The sequence below is a fragment of the Stegodyphus dumicola genome, chromosome 1, assembly GCF_044657685.1.
Source record: "Stegodyphus dumicola isolate Sdum_Otavi_A_Nest chromosome 1, ASM4465768v1".
In the NCBI taxonomy this organism is placed as follows: domain Eukaryota; kingdom Metazoa; phylum Arthropoda; class Arachnida; order Araneae; family Eresidae; genus Stegodyphus; species Stegodyphus dumicola.
In genome coordinates, this window is record NC_140768.1 from 156446196 (window position 1) to 156472290 (window position 26095).

At 33.9% G+C, this 26095-nt stretch overlaps 1 long non-coding RNA gene across 1 annotated transcript; it reads right to left on the reverse strand.

The window, feature by feature from the left end:
• Window positions 1-105: 105 nt before the first annotated feature.
• On the reverse strand, window positions 106-18041 carry LOC146999354 (uncharacterized). The gene is made up of 2 exons (XR_015042729.1): window positions 17887-18041; window positions 106-3353 (listed from the first exon to the last, which is right to left on the reverse strand). It is a non-coding gene; the product is annotated as an uncharacterized LOC146999354 (long non-coding RNA).
• Between the last annotated feature and the right edge of the window lie 8054 nt (window positions 18042-26095).

Consider the following 26095-nt stretch of genomic DNA (forward strand, 5'->3'; position numbering starts at 1 on the left):
GATGAAGTCATACATGTGTGCTGATTCATTGCAGTTAGCAATATTTCTTGAAATGTGTTGGTCCTGAAATCAGTTTCTCATTTATTTCAAGGTTTTGAAAAAAAGTATCAAATTGGTTAAAATTTATTCAAAGGGGTTAAAACAAAAAGAGCGGCATTTATCTCATGTACATATTTTAATTCTTTTAGAACTTGTATTTTAGAACCATCAAAAATTGTTTTCAGATTTTTTCATTAAATAGCTTCACAAAACTCACTTCATTCTCTGACAACTGAAAGTATTAAATTATATTGCTTGTATTATTTGTTACTGTACTAAAAACGGTCTGCCTTAATAGATGTTGTGTATCATTTATTTTTAGATTATTATATTAGATTAAGTTTATTCTTATAGGAAAAAAAAAGTAATAATGTATATATGTGCAAGATAAGTTGATAAAAAGGTTAATTGTTTTGATTGTTTACTTAAAACATCCAACAGAAGTCATACACTTAAAATTTATATGTATAAATTGATTCATATATTTGCATTAAACTGAATATTTTTATTACATTATCTTAGAATAATAATGTACTTATGTAGAATTTACTAATATTTTACTCTATATACATACAAATATATTGCATTATTTCAGACTTCCATATTTACATATTTAGATAAAAAAGGCCAAGCATTTTTAGATGTCACATCTGTAAATAGTATAAAGCAAAACTCTTACAGGAAAAAAAAAAAAAAAAAAAAAGGAAAAGAAAAGGACATTTGAAGTACAGTTCTTATACTAGAAATTCGGTGCTTTAAACCTATAAGTTCTTTTGATAAAGTTAATGATAAGACATAGTGCTGCCATTTATTTTTAAATAGAATATATAAATATGTCATCTATTACTTGAATATAATATATATATATTAATATATAAATATCCTTGAATATAATGTATAATTATCTTCAGGAAAATATTCATAACATAATAATTTTTCTAACCAAAATAATCATCTGTTAACATACTTCAATACCATAAAATATATTTGGAGGTAAAATGACTTTCCTGTATAAAGTTTTATTTCTGAGCTTATGAGGACAGGATATGATAATAAAACAAATACTGCATAAGTCATTTGTAAGCGATTATTTTCTATATTCAGAAGTCACATATATTTATAAAAAATACCTTAGAATTATCTTTATTATAATTTTGTACATATCACCCTCCTTCTTTTCAATATTAAATATAAGAGAGTCAATTGTGTTTTTAATAAATCATCAGGTACACTATCAAAAGGTAAAAAATTTTCACGTCTTTATATTAAAATTTGAGTTCTTCTAAGAGTTTAAAACAAACTCACACACAAAAGTTTGCTGTAGAAACCAAAATTATGATAAAAAATTTCTAAACTTTTCTTTTAAGGAGCTGGGTGGTTTGTTTACATTCTTTTTCAGCAAGACATTTTTCGAGACCAGACTCAAAAATGTATGTATGCATGTATATCTGTGCACACACACACAAACGTATGTACACACATATACATATGCTACATGAACACCTACATCGGTACATACAAGCATATGCACATACATTTCTAATTCATCTCCTGAACACACTCTTTATGTATATAAATGCTTCTGTATGCAATTTTATAGAAATATTTAGCTACGCATGACAGAAAAATTACACAAGGTTTTAAGACGATTTTTCAATTTCCTTTCGTAAGAATGTGATTTTACTGCTTGCATGCGTGATTTATTTAAATCTGTTGATAAGAATTTCAAGAAATTTTGATTATTTGTGTAAACTCCGCATCAGTATAAAATGATCAAACATTAGCAATTTAAAACAAGAATAATATTCAGATATATTCAAAGTTCTTTATTTTATATAATGTTTTAGATATCTATCAAAGAATGATAGTAATTAGTCATCAAACGAAATAAAAAATAACTTTTTCTTGACATTCTAGCACTACACGGAAAAGCAATTCACCCTTCCGATAATCAACACAAATGTAAATAAACATCTCTTTACGACTGGTCGGAATGCACAGAAATCACGAAGGTGTCTCTGCGCAACTAGTCGTACGTTTAGCATTTTTACCAAGGAGGTTAGAATAGAAGGAGGGAGGGTTCGCAGTTTCCTCCACTATCGGGGAATGAAACTCCGCCGAACAAGCGGCGTCCATGTTTGTGACTTCAAAACATTGCATTACGGCAGTGACATGTACGTGTTTCTAAGCTGTTCCGTGCATTTATTTTCCAGTAAAAATATCTTAAATTTATAATGAAATCCTTCGCTATTGTTGAATTTTTGTTTTAAAGTAATAAAGATGATTGTTTAAAAGGATTTTGTTTTAAAGTAATAAAGTTGAATTACAGAAATACACCTATATAAGTTTTTGGATACATCTTTCCACATGTTCAATTGTGTAAATATTTTACTTAATTTTATCACTATACTGCCCAGAAATTTGTAAGTTTATGCAAAAAATTTTTAACAACAGAACAGTTTATCTTAACTTAAAAAATGAATAATAATATATAAAGAAAAGCATTGCTTTATTTAACACCTTTACAATTAATAAAAATAGTAACAATTGATTTCTTACTTTCCATGAAAGTTATAAAACGAATTAACTAAAACGTTCAAATTACACAATTTAAATCCTACCATATAGCATTGTATCTTAAGGAACGAAGATACCAGCTATAAACAGAAGCATTAAACTGTATTTAATATATTTTGATTATAGTTATATTAAATAACCTATTTTAAGTCTTTTTTTTTTCACATCTGGAAAGAAAACCACATGACATTGTGATATTTTTTGACATAGTTGTCATATTACATAAAAAAGAAAATTAATACTTACGTGTGAAAAATAATGCCCGGAATTTTTTTCGAGAATCTATTTGTGCATCCATATGCAATACAAGCCGACATGCTTCAAAAAGAAAAGAAAAAATGTTGCAATGACAGATATCCTTGCACAAGTCACGGTGATAACAGGAAGATGGCCGACAAGCTTCACCGTTTGAGTTGAACTTTCCCTCCTTCTATTCTATATTCTAACCTCCTTGATTTTTACCATGTTTCAGCTAAACGTCCGACGTCGTACAGGTAGACACAGCCCAAAGCTATCAGCTAGTCGTCATCGATGGGGAAAGGAGACTCTTGGCCATCCGAAAAGCATGTTCTTAAAACGTACTCGCTGTACCTCCTGCTGTGAGAGCTGCTTCGCTGCTATTGGTTAGAAGAATTTAGACGTAACATAGAGCTTTCGACGTCATTTGTTTTGTCACGTGGTAAAGCCTCTCGTACTCCAGCCGTACTTGTTCGGATTAGAGCAGTTATGTTTTAATCCTTTAAAAAAATCAGTTAAGTCAGAGGTGATTTTATGTACAACTGAATTAATTCATATGTTAATATATATTTTCACTTTATGCAATACACACTTGAGAAATACCGGATCATTACAAAGGAAGGAAAATGGGTTATTTGCTTGAGAGGGTTATATCCATATAGCATTTTGCTAATGGAATGTTGGAAAAACAATATTTAACATAGTTTATTAATCTTTTATCGTGATACAACCACATTTTTAAGAACAAGATTACAAAGTTTACAATTATACACCTAAATTTATCTCAGTTTTCACTCTGAGATGGAATCTCAGGAAAAATATTGTTAATGATGGACTAGATCAAAGTAGTCATATAGAGAAAGCACACGTGGGATCTTTGCCTTTACTGAATAACATTTGCCAGTCAATTTACAGCAAAATATATATGCCCTGCCTACTGTCCATTAAATTAAATATAACCTTTGAATCGCTCTTAATATTCTTGTTTTAAAAGTAACTTGTCAGTTAATTTTATCAGTAACTTTTAGTATGCATTAGGTAGTAAGGAATATACTTTTTAGACACATAAACATTGCTTGGATTATCCTAAATTTTCATTTATATTTTAAAATACACAGTGTCATTTCCATTATCTATTTCTACTTCATTACTTTTTTTTTTTTTTTTTTTAAAGATGGGGATGATCTAGTGTGACAAATTGCATTTTGAATGTATTTTAAATTTACCATTAATATTTTAAACTACATTTTGCACCAATATTTATGTTTGCTCTCCCATTAAGGGAAACAAATATAATAATATAAGTTATTAAATTAAAATTCCTGTGTTTAATTCCATCTTTAACAACAGCCATAAAATATATGGAATTTACATTCTTACCACAGCTCATTGGCAACTTTGAAGAGCATTTGCAAACTTGTTGGTGAGTTAGGAGAGGGATGTTTGTTTGCATATCTTTAAATTTATTTCAACAATGCATCCACCACCACCTATTGTTTTACATTTTTCTTCTTCAATACAAGACACGCACAATTTTAGGCTTTTTTTCACCGTTGTTTTCCCTATAAATCTTTTTAATAAAAAAAAAAAAAAAAAAAAAAAAAACAGAAAATTGCAAAATTTTGGCACCAGAATCCTAAAATGAGAAAGGAAAGAGAGGCATGTGATGCCTTTTATGTTGAATGCATGCAGAAAGCAACATCGCCAAAGATTTTACCAGAAATTGCAGTATGTGGTCCATCGCAATGCTGAAGTACTGAAATTCCCATAGGAGGGATCATAATCTTCAACCACACTGGTGAAAATATCTGGAGAAGTGCTGTCTGGGAGAATGCTATGTGTATACTTGGGTTGCCACATAAATGATTTTTAGTGACATGTGTAACCACATAAATTTTTCTTAGCAACATGGTTTAGACCATCAATACTTTTTCACAGCATTCTGGTAAGGTTCAGAAAATTAGAAAGTACCAAAATTCATCATTTTAGAATTATTTTGAGTAAGTTATACACTTTGTGAACTGTGATGAACAAAAATTAATAAGCTGTGCTTCCCTCAAACCAATTTCCTTTCTTCCACATAATGATTTATTTGCATATATCAGAACTTTACTATTGCAATATGTTTTTGGAATGATTATTATTTCAATCTATGAGATTTTTATTTTACCACCAAAGAAAACACACAGACATCATTGCTGGGAAATAACTACCTCTAAAAATCTGACATGTATTAATAATAAATACATACCTTTGTCACAATTTGAATTATCATTTTTAAAGCACATATGCTTTATATTTAATTATGTTAAAAAAAAAAAAAAGCACTATCCTACTTGATCTGGTTTTCCTACCTGAGCTGGTGAATGAACTCACTAGTTTGACTCATTGATTAAGATAACATAATCTGTATGTATGGCTGTTACAGTTATATTATTCTTCAGTTCAGAACTAACTAAGTGCTACATAGCAAAACGTTAAAGTAGTTTTTTTTTAAGTGACCATTGTTTCAGCTAACTTTGGTAGAAAAAATAAGCAGCCCTTAGATGCTTTGCCATGTTCAAGTAACCTAACCAAACCCTCGTTAGAACATTATAAGTGACTACAGCTATAGTTGTGCATAGAACTTTGCAAATAGAAGGATAAATAATATAAATGAATTTTTTCCAGATGAATCTTAATACATCAACACCATCAAGGATCACATCCATGGTCTGCATCAAAAAAATGCCACGTTATGTCATGCATTATGCATCCCCATACAGGTCTGAAACCAAGTGTAATCGTATGGTCCATTACATTCCAGTTGCCTTCACGTTTAATGCTTGCAGTTGCTTCACGTTTAATGCTAATTTCACATTAAATGCATTATGTCAATCATTATGCATCCCCATACAGGTATGAAACCAAGTGTAATCGTATGGTCCATTACATTCCAGTTGCCTTCACGTTTAATGCTCGTCGGTGGCCAGGGCAACCTGTATGAGTGCAATGGGCAGCAAGACATAGGAGCGTCAAAATTTTTAGAATTTTGGCAGGAACTGGAAGGCATAATTTGCAAGCAGCAGTTATTCTATTTAGGTGATAAAATTTCTAGCTCTGGCTTCTCTAGCAACCAAGCAGTAAAGTAGTTGAATACTGATAATTCGACCTGGGTTTACATTCTAGCGAACAGGTTGGCTGCACGTGTGTTTTCATAGTTTTCTGCATATATGAAATATGTATAAGCTAACTTCTCTTTGAAAGTACCTCTACCCTTAGCCAAGTTACTATACTGTAATCAAATAAATTAAACACACCCCCAAAAAAACAGCCTCCATGTTTAATGTGCAGTTGAACAGGCGCCATTGTTTAGGGCTACTGTAAATGATTTATCAGATTTAAAAATTCTAATATCAAAAATATTACGCATATTATAATGATTGAATCCAAGTAAAGAATGAGAAATTATCCAAATTTTCTTTACGTACAACAAATGTTTTGCTGTGTATGTTATGTGAGCACCAGCTGCATTATGTACAAAAATACCATGTGAACACCAGGTGCATTTTGTACATAACATATTAACAGTACATTATGTACAAAAATGCACTCCTTAATATTTGCCCAATCGAAGACTTCAAATGTGATAGATGATGCAGTATGGAAACTCGTACAAAAATGACATGTGTACAAAATTTTATTTACAAAATTTATTTATTTACACGCTGGCAGCATGAGATACTGATATAGTTCATTATCAAGAATAATGTATACATGAAATAAAATTACTGAATTTCACAAAACAATATTATCACTATTAAGCACACATACACATAAGTGCCATCTTGATACATTACCTACATGACATAAATCCATGTGTAGCATTCCCATTCCAGATTAATCAGAAGATGATTAATAGTATAATAATAAGATAATAATAAATTCCACACAAAGTTTTGAAAATAACAGCATTAGATGCAGAAAGATTTCAGAATTAAATAAGCAGAATGAGGAATTTCAGAACTGAGTTCGATGAGGTATATACACAATTTTAAACCTATATGCATATAAAGTTAGGCAAAAAAACAAGCTTATTAAGTATAGACCTTAAATATACAGCAGCTAGACATTTTTTACACATATACAACATTAATCAGAATGACATGTGTACAAAATTTTATGGCTGGCAGCGTGAGATACTGATATAGTTCATTATCAAGAATAATGTATACATGAAATAAAATGACAGGTATATACAAAATTTCAAACCTATATGCATATAAAGTTAGGCAAAAAAAAAAAAAAAAAAAAAAAAAAACAAGCTTATTAAGTATAGCCCTTACATATACAGCAGCTAGACATTTTTACACACATACAACATTAATCAGAATGACATGTGTACAAAATTTTATGGCTGGCAGCGTGAGATACTGATATAGTTTATTATCAAGAAAAATGTATACATGAAATAAAATTACTGAATTTCACAAAACAATATTATCACTATTAAGCACACATATACGTGAGTGCCATCTTGATACATTACCTACATGTAACTAGCTGACATAAATCCATGGAGTATTATTCCCATTCCAGATTAATCAGAAGAAAGTTACAAACAAAGTTTTGAAAATAACAGCATTAGATGCACAAAGATTTCAGAATTAAATAAGCAGAATGAGGAATTTCAGAACTGAGTTCAATGATGTATATACACAATTTTAAACCTATATGCATATAAAGTTACGCAAAAAACCCAAGCTCGTTAAGTATAGCCATTAAATATACAGCAGCTAGCCATAAAATACACTTTTTGTTAATAACGAACCACGTTACAAATAGTGAGCGTATAGCAAAATTGTAGCAGAATGCGAGCGCCACCTAGTGATTAATTTTGCGAAAGCCACTGAAAACTGGGAACCGGAATTTCGTTCAGTCTGGCAGGCCTTGAGTATAAGTTGGCCTTGTATAAAGACTAGGTCGCCGCTTTTTCGGATGCATGTTCCTAAAACGTACTCGCCGTACCCCCTGCTGTGACAATGCTGAATCACTATTGGCTGACCGACTTGCTACGTTAAAAACGTCACTTGTTTGGTCACGTGACAAGCCGATTGCATGGATTCTGAACTGTTGTGAAAGTGTAATTTGTAGTTTGCTGTATAAGACGTAATAAATTTTGTATGCATATACAATTCTGAATTAATAATAAACCGCTAAAAGGTACAGCTGGTAAAGAATATAGAACACAAACCTTTTCAGACATAACGCTTGAAGTATTTTATTTGGACGGCATAAGATATGTTTACTAGGAAGACAAATTTCGGCAAACAAAATATATAATTATGCAAAAGAAATTTCGTTACCGGAGCATAAAAGTATTTATTATTGTACTTTAGATTTTCAAATATCAGAGGTTGTGATATAATGTAAGAGAATTTTGATTTAACATTAGGGATTCAATTTTGAGGGAGTTGGAGCTTGGCATGAAGGAATTTTTTATTTTTTATTTTTCAAGAAAACAAGATTGGTTTTGTATTTTTGAAAATTTTTGACAGAAGAACAGTTTAATCTTTTAATATTTCATTGGTATGTTAATATTTTCTGGAACTAAAATTAAAAAATGGAGGACTGTTAATATTTGCAGTAATAACCGATATTCTGAAAAAGAATATAGTTTTCGATTATTTAAAAATATAGAGCAACTTCTGATGATGTCTGTCTTTTAAAAAGGTACAAAAAGGCAAACTAGAACACTACTTTGTCATTGTCACAAGTAATGTATCAAAAAACATTGTTCCAGTTTTGGATGTGGGTATTCAGTTGCATACTAATTTATGTGAATCACAGGAAAAAAAAAAAAAGCATTCAAAAACTTGGAAACAGTCATTATGGTATTTCTAGGCAAAGTTTGGCATGGTGAATTAATAATTTCAAAAAGTTGTGTAGTGGATTTGTCATTCGGAAAGCACTTTGCAAGGTTAGAATGTGCTCAGAATATCATGGTATGCCTTGAATAATAAGAAGAAATGCTTACCAGCAAGGGTCAGAATTCAATAGAGCCAGGATTGTTGCCTATAGAGTGTGTGGATTATCATTCTGTGATATCGCCCGTTGCACTAGTCGACATCCAACCACTGTTAAGCGAATATGGCATGTATGGAATGCTGAGGATTATACTGAACGGCATGCAGGATCTCATTGCCATCCCATGATTAATACCCGAAAGGACAGGCATATTGTGAGGTCAGCCCTCCAAATTTACAACCACATCACAGACCATTAGTCAGAAAACGGGCATATTTGCAGCATGCCCAGTATCTGCTCGTACGGTGTGTCAACATTTGCATCAGCATGGACTGTCAGCACAGTGTCCATTACTTTAGCTTTCCTTAACAATGCAGCACAGAGAAAGATGGCTACTGTGGTGTGTCCAACAACAAAGCTGGATATAGGAGGGGTACAATGTTGTCTTTTCAGACGAGTCCCGTTTCTGTGTGCATTATTCTGATGGTCGTATAAGTGTCTAGAGGCTCCAAGGAGACCACACGTCGCCTGGTTGCATTCAGTATCAGCATAGGAACCCTAATGTGATGGTATAGGCAGCCACTGAGCACATGGCACACACATCTTTAGTTCGGATCGATGGTAATTTGAATGCCAGATCGGTACATTTGTGACATCTTACATCCAGGAGTTGTGCCCTATCTTTGAGGCCTGCCAAATGCAATCTTCCAACAGGATAATTCAAGACCACATGTTGCACATTGTGTTCTGACCTTCCTCGGTATGCAGTGCATTTGATTGCTGCCCTGGCCTGTACGGTCTCCAGATCTGTCACCCATTGAAAATACCTGCTCGTGGTTTGCTGAGGACTGGCCTAGCAACCCTCTCCATCTCATACGATTGATGAAGTGTGGCATGGACTTGAATCAGAATGGAATGAGATGCCGATTTCTGTCATTCAAGTGAAATTCTACTCAGTGCCTAACTGGATAAGGGCCGTTTTTAGCTGCCAGGTGGAGCAGTTGTTTCGACTGATTTCGCACCCTTGTAAACCCCCAAGCTGCTTACAAATTTAATCATTTTGTCTTCATGCCATACTATTTATGCACAACAAATATTTTTTTATTTGCTTTCCTTCATGCTATAGTAATTTTAATGGCTATTAGTGTATTATTGATTAACAGTTATCTAAGAGACTTCAAGAATAAGTACTTTACATAGTTTATAAAACTATTGCATATTTCTGTATAAAAAATTATTGATGCAGGATAGATAGCGCCTAAAGACTTCATGCAGCCATCAATGGAGTTAACAACACATTCATATTAGATGATTTTCTTTTATACTTTTCCCAACCACCAGTAGATTGCAAATAAAAAAAAAAAGTGACTTACAATTACAACATAGCCAAACTGTCCTGAAGTAAACATTAACAATATATACAAAGCCAAAATAATTATATTCACATAATATGTGCATGACACTTTGTTACTAATAAATATCAGAGTGTCTTGGATCAAATTAATATTTGAATATATATTAATTAGGGATATCTTTGAAGATATAATTAATAGCATCATTACAACAAGGTAAAGTATAGTAAAACCACCCACTACTAGACAGTTACAGGATTGCTATATATGTGTACAGTGGTTCTCTGCTTTGAAATCAGGAACTCTCTATTTAATGGGGTATATCTGATAATGTGAAGTGTGCATTGCTGGAGGCTCGACTTACATTATCATCATGTTGGGAAAATATTTTGCATCATGACATAATTTATGTGCATGATAAGATACATAAAACTGTTTTGAGTGATATCAGCTGTAAATTTAGAAAGACACTTGGTACACTCCCTTATTAAAGTGGCTTTTCGATAGGTCTTAGGCATTGTTTAAGATTACATAAAGCAGTCAAGTTGATTCATGATGAATTACTAACTCTATCTCAGATTTTATTATACTTATGAAAGCTACAGATCGTGTTTAATAAAAAACACCAGAAATAATCACTGTCTTATTGACTAGCCATTTAGTCGCTTGCATACCGTTTGCCATTGTGCATAATGATATAAAACTAATGCCTTAGTAGCACTGCTCAGTCAACATCATGATATTCATGAAATTTTCTAAGGGATAAATCAAACAAAAATGTAAGCAAAATTCTTCTAAAAGATTATCTTCCCTAGAAAATACCAGCCAGATTTAAGACAAAAATACAGCATGTCTTCTGAGAAGAATATAATTACTTACAAAATCATGTTTCCAACACTAATAAAGCACCTAATTATATATTAAAATTTCAAAAGATCTACACAATTGATATTCAACTAAGTCTTGTATATCTATTATTTGGCTTCATAAAGTAATATGTTGTCTAAAATGAAGTAGTCATATAAAAACAATATATTTTTCTTAATGATGGTTATGTAAAATTTCTTAATAGAATGGTTTTTCTGAGTAAATGAATTAGAGTTTAAAACAATAAATATAATAGTGCTATAATAAAGCTTCGTAGGACTAAGGCTGGATTTCCTGCTAATTTATAATTTAGATTTTTTTTCTGCTTTGTGAAACTTTTCTCTTCTTCATAACATCATGCTTTTAATGTACCTTTAAAAGCTAATTAATTAATTTTGACAAGTATTTTGCTTGAGAGATGCTCTCATGGAAGCTACTAAATGATATTTGTCTCATACCTGCTTTTCTGATTAGAAAATACATGAAAGACCAAGCCAGCCATGACCTGCCTGAGATCAGTGTACAAATGTTTTGTGTCTTTAAATATGAAGCTAGGTTAAGTGATGTATGTTTAGTAAAACTCGTAATCTTTATAATAAAATATATCATAAATATATTATACCTACATAAATATGTATCTCAGAACATTTGCTTAGATACAGCTAGGATAACTTCTCTTGTTAATGTTATTTTGCACAGATTTTTTAATCAAAATTGTCTCTAAAGTAATGTGCTATAGATTTGTTTTGAGATTTAGAATGATGTCAGACAAAACTGGACAAACTGTATATTTTCCTAGATCCAAATTTTCCAACTTAATGGAAATAATGCTTATTCATCACATGAAGTAAAATTCTGAGAAGGAAAAAAAAACTTCTGAAAGCATTTTAATGAAAAATTAATAACAAACAGCAATACCGGTTTCTAGGAAATGATGATTTAAGTGAAAGAAATATTAATTAGAAAATATATAAACTGACGTTTAACATGTATGTTACAAAAGTGCATAAAAGATAAGTTAAGTAAAATGTGTTTCATCAAAGAGTAAAATCTTCTATTAATGATTTACTATGAATAAATTATGGAACTACTCTGATATGCACCATCAAGGCGGCAAATTTCTCGCCAAATATTTTTGGCAAGAAACTCCACGCTGCCATATTGCTGTCTAAATTTTATGTCTACATTTCGAACTTTAAGCCTAAAATGTCTCCAAAAACACGGTTTTCGCGAATGCAAAAACCACGTTTTGAACACACAATTTAAGCTAAAAATCCGAAACAAAAACAAAAAATTTAGATAGCAAAACTGTGAAGTTTCTAACCAAAATTATTTTACAAGAGTCCATGTACACAGCGATACGTTTTAATTTAAAAAAACATCTACGAATGGCACAATCTAGGCAACGAACGAATTTATGAACTACGCACACCTCGCTTTAATAAATTAACATAACAATAAATTTCAAAGAATACCATTTACACAGCATCCTGTTTCAACTTAAAAAAACATCTACGAATTGCACAATTTAGGCAACAAATGAATTTACGAACTACGCGCACCTCACTTTAATAAATTAACATAACAACAATAAATTTCAAAGAATACCATGTACACAGCGTTCTGTTTCAACTTTAAAAAACATCTACGAATTGCAGAATTCAGATGGTACGCACTAATCAACAAAATAACTAAAATAAATTTCAAACAATTCAAAAAAACAACAATAACGACAGGAATTCATACTAAAAAAAAACAATGAACATTACATTCTACAAAATAAGAACAAGAATAAAATAAAATGCACTTACCATTAATGCTTTTTCGAAGAGCAGATATACCAATTTCATATCGCCTTTAACATGCCGCCACGTAATCACTAGTATCGTATTTATATGACAGCCAGACACACTATCCAGAAAATTCATACTATGGTTCACAAATAAATAAAATAACAAATAATCACAAATCCCTACTTCTATCACGCACAACCACTAAAAATAATCTCCCATACCTTCTTTCCACACATCCAAATACCCATTGCCCCTCAACAGGATGACCACGATGATATTTCCTTATGCCGAACTTCAATTCAACAACTTTCACCATTAAATCTTTCCCCCTTAGCTTCTCAGACACAAAGCATGACGGGAACCAACGAACTCCAGCGAAAGACTTTTCAACGTCAACAGGGTTGCCATACAACACGCAATCGCGCCAAAAACCAGCGCAGAACACATATCGCTACATTTGGTGAAATTAGGGCATATATCAGAGTTGTACCTAAATTATTAGTAGTTATGTGTACATTTGAGAAAGAGTATGAAAATCATCAGTACAGCGAATATGTTCTACTGATATTATCACTTAACGCAGTTACCATTTGACTGTTAATAGACAAAAATATAAAAATTTCCTCAATTTATTTGCAGAATGAGTGTGGATGAATCTAAACAACATAGGAACATTTCTTTAGATCAGGGGTTTTCAACCATGGTATACAAAGAAGCAAAGTATTTTTAACTATTAAATTAAAAAATTAAAACCCAACATCCTGATTGAGTTTTTTTTCTAACACTCATAAATTTATGTGATTTGAGCTTTGTTCAGGAGTGATGGTGATATTAAAGGTTTTCAATTTTTGTTTAGATGGTACGCGTTAGTCAAAAGGTTGAGAACCGTTGCTTTAGATTAAATATTAGAAGAAAATGATAATTGCAGTTTGTCTAATTTGTAGATTTCCACAATGATTTAATATTTTGGGGGGTTAACATTAATATAAATAACTGTTGTAATCTTAAAACACTGATGGCCCTTAAAAGCATAACATTATTGAAGACGGGAGATAAAGCCATATTTATTATACAAATAAATTTTAATACATGGTTTAACTGTACATGTGTAAGCAAATCAGTTAGACTTAAAGTACATGGTTTAAAAAACAGTTAAACTTGGAGTATACCACCTCGTACAGCCATTGCATGAAGATAAACAGATACTGGATGTGCACCTAGAATATGTGAGAAAAGTAGATTTCAGTTATTACCAGTTTTCAGCTGATGTAGCCATCGGTAGACTGTGGTACGTTAGTTTTTTTATAATCATAGGCCTGATATATTCAGTAGATAACAGATCTGATGAAATCATAGATCAAGGGATTAATAGATCAATAAAAAAAATCGTGGGAATTTAGGATTTGTTTTCTGTTATGTACCATACATTCCTTGTTGATCACTAGTTCTAGACAACCTCTAAAGATAGACAGCAGTGAGCTTCAAAAACCTCAGAGTAATAATAAATGATTCATCAGATTTTAAAAACACTGCCTTTTCATAAATGGTATACATACAATAATCAGTTTTTGGAAATGAACTAGAAACTAAAAAATTACCTCGCATGCTACATACATTTTATGAACATTGATCACATAGCACACTTCCAAATGGCTATTGATTTCACATTTTTTGTACGAGTTTCCATACTGCATCATCTATCACATTTGAAGTCTTCGATTGGGCAAATATTAAGGAGTGCATTTTTGTACATAATGTACTGTTAATATGTTATGTACAAAATGCACCTGGTGTTCACATGGTATTTTTGTACATAATGCAGCTGGTGCTCACATAACATACACAGCAAAACATTTGTTGTACGTAAAGAAAATTTGGATAATTTCTCATTCTTTACTTGGATTCAATCATTATAATATGCATAATATTTTTGATATTAGAATTTTTAAATTGATAAATCATTTACAGTAGCCCTAAACAATGGCGCCTGTTCAACTGCACATTAAACATGGAGGCTGTTTTTTTGGGGGGGTGTTTAATTTATTTGATTACAGTATAGTAACTTGGCTAAGGGTAGAGGTACTTTCAAAGAGAAGTTAGCTTATACATATTTCATATATGCAGAAAACTATGAAAACACACGTGCAGCCAACCTGTTCGCTAGAACGTAAACCCAGGTCGAATTATCAGTATTCAACTACTTTACTGCTTGGTTGCTAGAGAAGCCAGAGCTAGAAATTTTATCACCTAAATAGAATAACTGCTGCTTGCAAATTATGCCTTCCAGTTCCTGCCAAAATTCTAAAAATTTTGACGCTCCTATGTCTTGCTGCCCATTGCACTCATACAGGTTGCCCTGGCCACCGACGAGCATTAAACGTGAAGGCAACTGGAATGTAATGGACCATACGATTACACTTGGTTTCATACCTGTATGGGGATGCATAATGATTGACATAATGCATTTAACGTGAAATTAGCATTAAACGTGAAGGCAACTGGAATGTAATGGACCATACGATTACACTTGATTTCAGACCTGTATGGGGATGCATAATGCATGACATAACGTGGCATTTTTTTGATGCAGACCATGGATGTGATCCTTGATGGTGTTGATGTATTAAGATTCATCTGGAAAAAATTCATTTATATTATTTATCCTTCTATTTGCAAAGTTCTATGCACAACTATAGCTGTAGTCACTTATAATGTTCTAACGAGGGTTTGGTTAGGTTACTTGAACATGGCAAAGCATCTAAGGGCTGCTTATTTTTTCTACCAAAGTTAGCTGAAACAATGGTCACTTAAAAAGAACTACTTTAACGTTTTGCTATGTAGCACTTACTTAGTTCTGAACTGAAGAATAATATAACTGTAACAGCCATACATACAGATTATGTTATCTTAATCAATGAGTCAAACTAGTGAGTTCATTCACCAGCTCAGGTAGGAAAACCAGATCAAGTAGGATAGTGCTTCTTTTTTTTTTTAACATAATTAAATATAAAGCATATGTGCTTTAAAAATGATAATTCAAATTGTGACAAAGGTATGTATTTATTATTAATACATGTCAGATTTTTAGAGGTAGTTATTTCCCAGCAATGATGTCTGTGTGTTTTCTTTGGTGGTAAAATAAAAATCTCATAGATTGAAATAATAATCATTCCAAAAACATATTGCAATAGTAAAGTTCTGATATATGCAAATAAATCATTATGTGGAAGAAAGGAAATTGGTTTGAGGGAAGCACAGCTTATTAATTTTTGTTCATCACAGTTCACAAAGTGTATAACTTACTCAAAATAATTCTAAAATGATGAATTTTGGTACTTTCTAATTTTCTGAACCTCACCAGAATGCTGTGAAAAAGTATTGATGGTCTAAACCATGTTGCTAAGAAAAATTTATGTGGTTACACATGTCACTAAAAATCATTTATGTGGCAACCCAAGTATACACATAGCATTCTCCCAGACAGCACTTCTCCAGATATTTTCACCAGTGTGATTGAAGATTATGATCCCTCCTATGGGAATTTCAGTACTTCAGCATTGCGATGGACCACATACTGCAATTTCTGGTAAAATCTTTGGCGATGTTGCTTTCTGCATGCATTCAACATAAAAGGCATCACATGCCTCTCTTTCCTTTCTCATTTTAGGATTCTGGTGCCAAAATTTTGCAATTTTCTGTTTTTTTTTTTTTTTTTTTTTATTAAAAAGATTTATAGGGAAAACAACGGTGAAAAAAAGCCTAAAATTGTGCGTGTCTTGTATTGAAGAAGAAAAATGTAAAACAATAGGTGGTGGTGGATGCATTGTTGAAATAAATTTAAAGATATGCAAACAAACATCCCTCTCCTAACTCACCAACAAGTTTGCAAATGCTCTTCAAAGTTGCCAATGAGCTGTGGTAAGAATGTAAATTCCATATATTTTATGGCTGTTGTTAAAGATGGAATTAAACACAGGAATTTTAATTTAATAACTTATATTATTATATTTGTTTCCCTTAATGGGAGAGCAAACATAAATATTGGTGCAAAATGTAGTTTAAAATATTAATGGTAAATTTAAAATACATTCAAAATGCAATTTGTCACACTAGATCATCCCCATCTTTAAAAAAAAAAAAAAAAAAAAAAAAAAAAAGTAATGAAGTAGAAATAGATAATGGAAATGACACTGTGTATTTTAAAATATAAATGAAAATTTAGGATAATCCAAGCAATGTTTATGTGTCTAAAAAGTATATTCCTTACTACCTAATGCATACCAAAAGTTACTGATAAAATTAACTGACAAGTTACTTTTAAAACAAGAATATTAAGAGCGATTCAAAGGTTATATTTAATTTAATGGACAGTAGGCAAGGCATATATATTTTGCTGTAAATTGACTGGCAAATGTTATTCAGTAAAGGCAAAGATCCCACGTGTGCTTTCTCTATATGACTACTTTGATCTAGTCCATCATTAACAATATTTTTCCTGAGATTCCATCTCAGAGTGAAAACGGAGATAAATTTAGGGTGAGTGAGTGAGTGAGTGAGTGATTATGGCGCAAAACCAGAGATGATTATGACGCGCCAAACAAAAGATAAGATGATTACAATTGATGACATTAAAATTCAATAAATAAAAACAAGTAGATAAATGTACCAAATCCAGAGGATGAAGTCATATAAACACAGGTTAAAAGCACATATTAAAATTCAAGAGACAGTCTTCAAAACAAATTACATTTGGTAATAAAAGCCAATATCTTTTAAATAATAAAATAAATTAGAATTGACCTCTCTTCCGATTAAACGGTCGAGAGGTAAGTCACAGCTATTAAAATATTTCTGGCGAAGACTATTAAAACATGGACACTCAATTAAAATATGACGAACAGATAAACAAACATTACAGTTAAAACAAACAGGCTCATTTTCAGCTTTTAAAAGGTAGTTATGTGTCACTCTAGTGTGACCAATTCTGAGGCGAGTCAAAAGAACTTCCTCCTTACGATTTTTGGTTAATTCCCAGTGCTCAATTCTAGGTTTTACATGTCTTAATTTATTTTGAAGCTGAACATCCCAAAGTTGTTGCCATTTTTTTCGAATCTTTTGTTTCACAACACAACAAATGTCTGCAAAAGGGATGAGACGACTGGACAGTTCAACAGCACATTTTGCTGTGATATCTGCCAGCTCATTCCCTTTTATTCCCACATGCCCGGGAACCCAGCAGTACAGGATATCATACCCACGATTCATTAAGTTTATATGTATTTTGAGAATATCCACTATTACTGGATTTTGAGTATTAGGAAAAGCTTCTATTGATTTAAGAGCACTATACGAATCTGTATAAATTATAAACTTTTTGTAGCAGAGCCTTGAGATGTATAAAAGACTATAATATATCGCAGTTAATTCGGATGTTAAGACAGAGAAAGCATTGTGCAAGCGTCTGCCCTCCATGTGGTCTTTAATTACATATGCCATCCCCACATGATCTTTTGACTTGGACCCATCTGTATAAACTGGAAGATAACTGCTATATTTGTTCCTGTGCTCAGCGAAGAGTTGTCTGTATATAATCTCGTTAGTGCTTGCCTTCACATGATACTTAAAAACATCAAGAAGCTGAATCCGTGCATTTTCCCAAGGTGGGATTTCAAAATTCTGTACTGCTTGGGGGTGCATATCAGAGAGGGAAAGTTCCTCAATGACAGGGCGAACTCTTAAAAGAAATGTAGGAACACAAGATGGACGTGTTTCAAATAACGCGTTACTCACATCATCAAGTAAGCACAGCTTATTGGGATGTTCAGGTTGGGATAGTATATTAAAATATTGCAAAAGGGACAATTGTTCACGCCTCAGATAAAGTGATGGTTCATTACAGTCAACATACAGGCTCTGGACAGGAGAAGTCCTGAAGGCTCCTGAACATATCCTCAAACCTTGATGGTGAACAGGATCCAGTTTTAACAAAACAGATGACCGAGCGGATCCATAAACAACTGAGCCATAGTCCAGTCTAGAGCGGATAAGCGCTCTGTAAATGCGAAGCATGGAGCAACGCTCTGCACCCCAGGAGGTGTTCGCCAACACTTTTAACATATTTAGTGTTTTGAGACACTTCTTTCTCAGGTTTAAAACATGAGAAAGGAAAGTCAATTTCTGGTCGAACGTTACTCCTAAAAATTTTACTTCGGGCGCAACTGGAATAATTGTACCATTTAGATATAACTCAGGTTCAGGATGGAGACCTCGCTTCCTACAAAAGTGCACGCACACAGTTTTCTGTTTCGAAAAAGTAAATCCCTGTTTGTCTGACCATTCTTGGATCTTATTCAGAGCCATCTGCAATTGCCTCTCTATGTATCTCATGTCTGCTCCTCGACAGCTAATCTGTAAATCATCTACATATAGTGATCCTAAGATGGTGTGAGGAAGTTCTTTTAATACAGAATTTATTTTTAAACTGAACAGCGTTACACTAAGCACACAGCCTTGAGGCACACCCTCTTCCTGTTGAAAAACATCCGAAAAAACAGAGCCAATCCTTACTTGAAAAGTTCTAGCGTTCAAGAAATTCTGTATGAAAATTGGTAGGTTGCCGCGCAAGCCACTCTCGTGAAGATCCCGGAGTATACCGTATCTCCATGCCTTATCATAAGCTTTCTCAATGTCGAAGAATATTGAGACAAGGTGACTTCTTCTGACAAAGGCTTTCCGAATAGATGTCTCTAATAGAAGCATATTGTCTACGGTCGTTCTCCCCTGTCGAAAACCGCTCTGATAAGGCGATATAATATTATTCTTTTCCAAGAAGTAGACTAGGCGGCTGTTTACCATCTTTTCAAACAGTTTGCAAACACAACTGGTAAGGGCAATTGGCCGATAGTTCGAGGGATTCCTCGGGTCTTTCCCTGGCTTCGCAATAGGAATGACAACAGCTCTCCTCCATGCACTGGGAAATGTACGCTCCTTCCACACTCTATTGTAAAGTGTGAGAAGGGCACTCAGTGACTTATAGGACAGATGCTTTAGCATTTCATAATACACGCCATCCAGACCCGGACAAGACCTATGTGTCTGCAACAAAGCTCTCTTTAATTCAACCATAGTAAAGTCTCTATTGTACGGCTCAAAGTTGGAAGAGTTGAAAGCGATGGGATTTTTCTCAGAGCGTTGCTTGATAGAAAGAAATGCAGGTGAGTAATTTCGGCTGGAAGAAACGGCAGCAAATGTCTCACCAATTGTATTTGCAATTTCTTCTATGGAGCTAATCACTCGGCCATCTTTTTCCAGAAAGGAAAGTGAGTGGTCTTTATACATTCCGCATGCTTTTCGAACTCTTTCCCAAACCCGCTTACTAGGCGTAGAGGATGTTATTGAGGACACATATGAAATCCAGGAATCCCTCTGGCTCTGCCTTCTTACTTTCCGTGCATTTGCTTTGGATCTTTTAAAAGCTATGAGGTTTCGCAGAGTAGGATATCTACGAAAAATACCCCATGCTTTTTTCTGTTTTTTCAGTGCTTCATGACAGTCGCGATTCCACCATGGTTTTGAATATTTTAGTAGTTTTCCTGATGTTCTAGGAATGGAGAGCATAGCTGCCTGAATAATAGTATTAGTAACAGCTTCAACAGCGTCATCGATATGCGCATCTTCTACCATTTCATCTGTGAGCTCTGCAATGGAAGAGAAGAGTTCCCAGTCTGCCCTGTCCAGTATGAATCGAGGGGATCTCGACATGGGGTTTGCTCCTCTTCGTGCAAGAGACACAAAAATGGGATAATGATCGCTGTTGTACAGGTCATTTCCGACACTAAAAGTGCAAAATGGCAACAGAGATGGTGAACAGATGGCAAGATCGAGAGCGTGGAATGTCCTTGAAGGCTCATGGAAGTATGTATCTTGCCCATTATTTAGGAGACAAAGGCTGTGATCTTCGATCATCTGCTCAATTTGTCTTCCTCGGCAATTTGTATCTTTGCTACCCCAGAGTGGACTATGGCCGTTAAAATCTCCTATTATAATATAATGCTCAGGCAGCTGCTCTATTAGATTATTTAAATCTTGCTGATAAATGTGCTCATTTGGAGGCAAATACAAAGAAACAAATGAAACAACAATATCAAAATTTATTTGAGTAGCGACAACTTGGAGGGATGTCGTCAAAGGAAGTACATTTGAGGGATAATCCAGTGAGGAGAGGAGACCTACTCCTCCACTGGCACGCTCACCTGCAAGGTTATCCTTCCTGACGAAAGAAAACCTCCGAAGTTTTGCATGGTGTTCTGGTTTCAGATTTGTTTCCTGTATTGCGAAGCACACAGGATGGTACACATTTATTATAGATTTGATGTCAAGCAAATTTCGGTGGAAACCGCGACAGTTCCATGACACGAGGGTGGCCATTATGAATGGTTTTTGTTTTTCCTGTGCTGTTCTTTTGTTTTTCGTGGAAGTAGATGCCTGGGAAATTCCAGACCCTCTTCCACTTCCATAAAGTCTGAATCCGCAGATTCAGAAATCATGTCATCAAGAGAGCTATTGCTGCGACTTCTATTTTTATTTGATATTTTTTGTGTGGCAGTTTTCGGCTTACTTTGAATAATTGTTTCTTTCTTTTGTACTATATGAGTTGCATTTTCTTTTTTCTTGTTGGATGTAGACGGTTGGGTTTTATTTGGTAGGGTCTGTGTGCCTATTGATGTTTGGGTGGCGACTGTACGATATCATTTAACAGCACTGGCGTATGATGAATTTGGTCGAAGCTGTGTGCTCTGGACTAGTCTTCTGGCTTCGGCGTAAGAGATGTTCCTAGTAACTTTTGCAGTCTGGATTTCTTTTTCCGATTTCCATTTTGGGCACAAGCGAGAAAATGCTGGGTGGTCACCCTTGCAATTTATACATAAAGGCGCAGCGGTACAATTATCAGAATCGTGGCCAATCTGTGAGCATCGGGCGCATGTGAGGCTGCCACGACAAGACGTCTTAGAATGGCCGAAACGCTGGCATTGGAAACATCGCATAGGGTTTGGAATATAAGGTCTTACAGGAATATTTAGATATCCGGCCTTAATATTCTTAGGCAGATCAGGCGTGTTGAAGGTAAGGATCACGTGTTTCGTGTCTATCAACTTACCTTCTTTACGCATCTTGATCCGCCTTACACCGCAGACATTTTGTTCGGATAACTCAGAAGCGATCTCTTCTTCAGAAACATACAGAAGGTCGAATTCTGAGATTACACCACGACAATAGTTCAGTGACTTATGGGGTGTTACAGTGACATTCGCTTGCCCAAGTTTAGTAATCTGAAGTAAAGAAGCAGACTGGGTGGCTGAGTGTGTATCAATAAGCAAGTCTCCGGAGCGGAGACGCTTTATGTTTCTCGACTCACCAATACAAGACTGGATGTATTTGTTTATTACGAAAGGAGACATCTTATGCATTTCGCCAGAAGGACTAGAGATTACTAGGAAACGGGGACTATTGTTATGATTTTTTTTATTTGCATCTGTCCGTAATTTTTTTGCAGAATTTTCAGAACTAGGTTGAGCGACAGGTTGAGTGACTGGTTTAGTAGGAGACGTTTCAGAACTAGGTTGAATGATTGGTTTATTAGTAGATGTTTCAGAACTAGGTTGAGTGACTGGTTTAGTAGGAGATGTTTCAGAACTAGGTTGAATGATTGGTTTAGTAGTAGATGTTTCAGAACTAGGTTGAGAGACTGGAGTGACTTCAAAGTTTTTTAATAAAAAAATATGTGTATTTGCCATATTGAAAATAGAAAAGATTCGGGTCTGACGGCCCCGCCCACCACGGAGCCCAACAAGGGAACACAGATTCCTGTGTTAGGGCTAGCCGGACCTATACGCAAACTGAAGCCCCACAGTCGGCTTTCCCGAAAGCAGGTACTCCCGAGAGCTTGACCCCAAGCCACTGACACAAGGACTAGTGACCAGCCGATTGACACCCGTGAGGACGACTAAGGTGCCTCCCGTTTAGCTGAAGCAGAGGCCAAAGCAGTGTGTTGGGGACAGTACCTCGCCCCTCAACTACCAGGACCCTCCTTTCCAGCGACACGGGTCTCCACGCACGGCAAACACGTGGGCAGTTTTCTCGCCACTTGAAAACTAGAAACAAGGTCTGTTCTAGCCTCTCGTGACGAGCCCCAAACTCCGTAGAGAGAAACCACAAGGGAGAAGGGAAGGGAAAAAGATCCAGCCAAGAGGAGAGGAGACGGAAAAGAGGATAGATCACTGGGGCTCCAGGATCGTGACACCCGTCTCACCAAGAAGATGATCCCCTGAAGGGCTAGGGTACCTCGGGATTGCCACACCCGTACTCACAAAAGTGAGCCCCCTGAGGGAGATAAATTTAGGTGTATAATTGTAAACTTTGTAATCTTGTTCTTAAAAATGTGGTTGTATCACGATAAAAGATTAATAAACTATGTTAAATATTGTTTTTCCAACATTCCATTAGCAAAATGCTATATGGATATAACCCTCTCAAGCAAATAACCCATTTTCCTTCCTTTGTAATGATCCGGTATTTCTCAAGTGTGTATTGCATAAAGTGAAAATATATATTAACATATGAATTAATTCAGTTGTACATAAAATCACCCCTGACTTAACTGATTTTTTTAAAGGATTAAAACATAACTGCTCTAATCCGAACAAGTATGGCTGGAGTACGAGAAGCTTTACCAAAGAATCTGTAAGGATTCTCCTTAGAGATTCTTTGGCTTTACCACGTGACAAAACAAATGACGTCGAAAGCTCTATGTTACGTCTAAATTCTTCTAACCAATAGCAGCGAAGCAGCTCTCACAGCAGGAGGTACAGCGAGTACGTTTTAGGAACATGCGTCCCAGTTCAAAACATCAAGCCAAATAATTATTGCCAGAAACAAAAAAAAGTACCCAGAATTAAAATGAAATTTTTTAGCACAATTTTACACACAAACAGGTAAAAAAAAAAAAAAAAAACACGGATAACAACATTGTTTACCTTTAAGTTGAGCTTTTTAAATGGCACTTCCGGTCTTTCTACTTTCACTTCCAGTGCAGTTAATTGGCTATATTTTCTCTTCTAATTATCACAAACGTAAAAATGAACCATTTTCGGAATCCTACAAAACTGACCTTTCAAATTGGTCAATTAACAAAAAAAATCGAATTTTTTCGCCGAAATCGTTTTTTTAACGTAGGCAGATACCTTAATATATTCTTTTCTGTGCTAACATGAATTTAATACAAATTTATTTTCGTATATCACGTTTAACCAGTTAGTTTTACATCTACATGCTTATTATCTGTGAATTTTTACTACCATATGCTTTATGTATTGTTTTGTTTGCTAACTTGAATTTAAAAATCACGTTTACGGCTCGGCTTATCGTCGATTCCGCGAGCTTGGTGAGTAAAAATGCAACGGCGCCAACGAGTTCTTTCCCGAAGCGCCAACTGGTTCTCTGAGGATGAAAACCCTTATTTTTCTATCTAAATAACTATGTACATTTTTCACAACTAAATAGATTGCCACTGATACTAGCATGCATCTCTTTCTGTAAGTTTGAATGGCATGAAAGTAACTTCCTTAGTTTACTATTTGTATGCAATATCTTTAGTATATTCAAATCATATGTTTCACCAACAGTTCAAGGCTTATTCAACAAAATAATCTTGGAAATAAATCATTATACATTTTTTTCACTTTGATATAAGCAGATCTATTCCATTCACTTCACTATTTCGTATGATAATCATAATTATACTTATTACAATTTGTTGTTGTGTAAAAGCTCTAACCTTAGTTTTCTCACCTCTCAACATACACGAGTAGTACGAATGCTTTTTATATTTAATTTCCTTTCAAAATGCATGAGTACCGAACACTTCTATACGCTAACTTTCAAGTAGAAATTGACACACGATAATTGTTTTAAAATACATAAATGTTCATAAAAATTTCTATTTTTATAAGCATTTATTTATTTTATCATAGCTAAACATGTCAGGAAGAAAGATAAAATTCGCGGGTAGCTAAAACAAAGAACCTCTATGTACATACAATAAATATTTTTTGTCTAAAATCTACAAGAACTATCACATATTCTTTGCTTTGCCCAAGGGGTGAGACTAAATTTCAACTTGGCAGGAAATTTTGATTGGTTGGCTCTGGTGACGTCATTTTAACGTATTTAAACTCCGCCTCTCATGTGGTTTACAATCAAAACTCATCATGCGCCATGTTTGGTCATGACCAAAGATGGGTTCTTCTCTTGCTTTACCAAGATATCCGTATAGCCAGGGCTTAAATTGCGTCGGAGCCCACCGGAGGCTGGCTCAGATACTTATTAGTTTTAGGAAAAATTCATAATTTTAGCCGGAGCCCTAAATAAGAAGGCTTTGGCACTTCTTTTATGTAACTGAACAATAATTTCAGTAGAAACCTGGTCTTGGAAGCTTTATTTTTAATAATAAAATTATATTAAAAATTGCTTATTAAATTCTAATTTATCACTTTGCATTTTATTAAATTTTAATTATTTAATTACTTTAACCATTAATTTTTTTAATAATGAATTATTTAATTTTTTAATTGTTAATGATTTTATTAGTCATCTTATTCTCTTATTTATTCTTGTTCCTCTTTCCTGAAGGTCTTCTATAGGGCTCTGGTACTTCTAATTTTTGAAATTAAACCCTGTGTATAGCTGACCGTTTTGTTTTTCTAATATGCTTCCTTAGGAATTATGACAGCCATATACTGGTAAAATGCCTTAGACCATTTACCAAAGCAAAGATCCGAAATGGTTTATATGGTAAATAAGAGAGTTCGTAAGGAAGGTTATATTGTAAGAATGTCGTTTGGTATGAAAACTTCAGTTTTCATAAAGGAAATTGGATAAAATGCAGATATTTTTTCCCCATGAGAGAAAAGTCCTAAAACTACTTCAACTGTTTTATTTTGTAAATGAAGATAAAATAGCGCCTGATATGCGTATGTACTAAAGAGGACTTCAATTATTTAGTGAAATAAATAAGGACAAAATACAAAATTTGAAATTGTAGTTTAAAATAGGTTTTTATTTGATTAAAGCACTCGAGAGCTAACTGCCTACAGGGAAGAATGCCTTCCTGGAGAACTTTCTAAGGGAAACTGGCTCATATACACGTTACACATGAGGAAAAACACG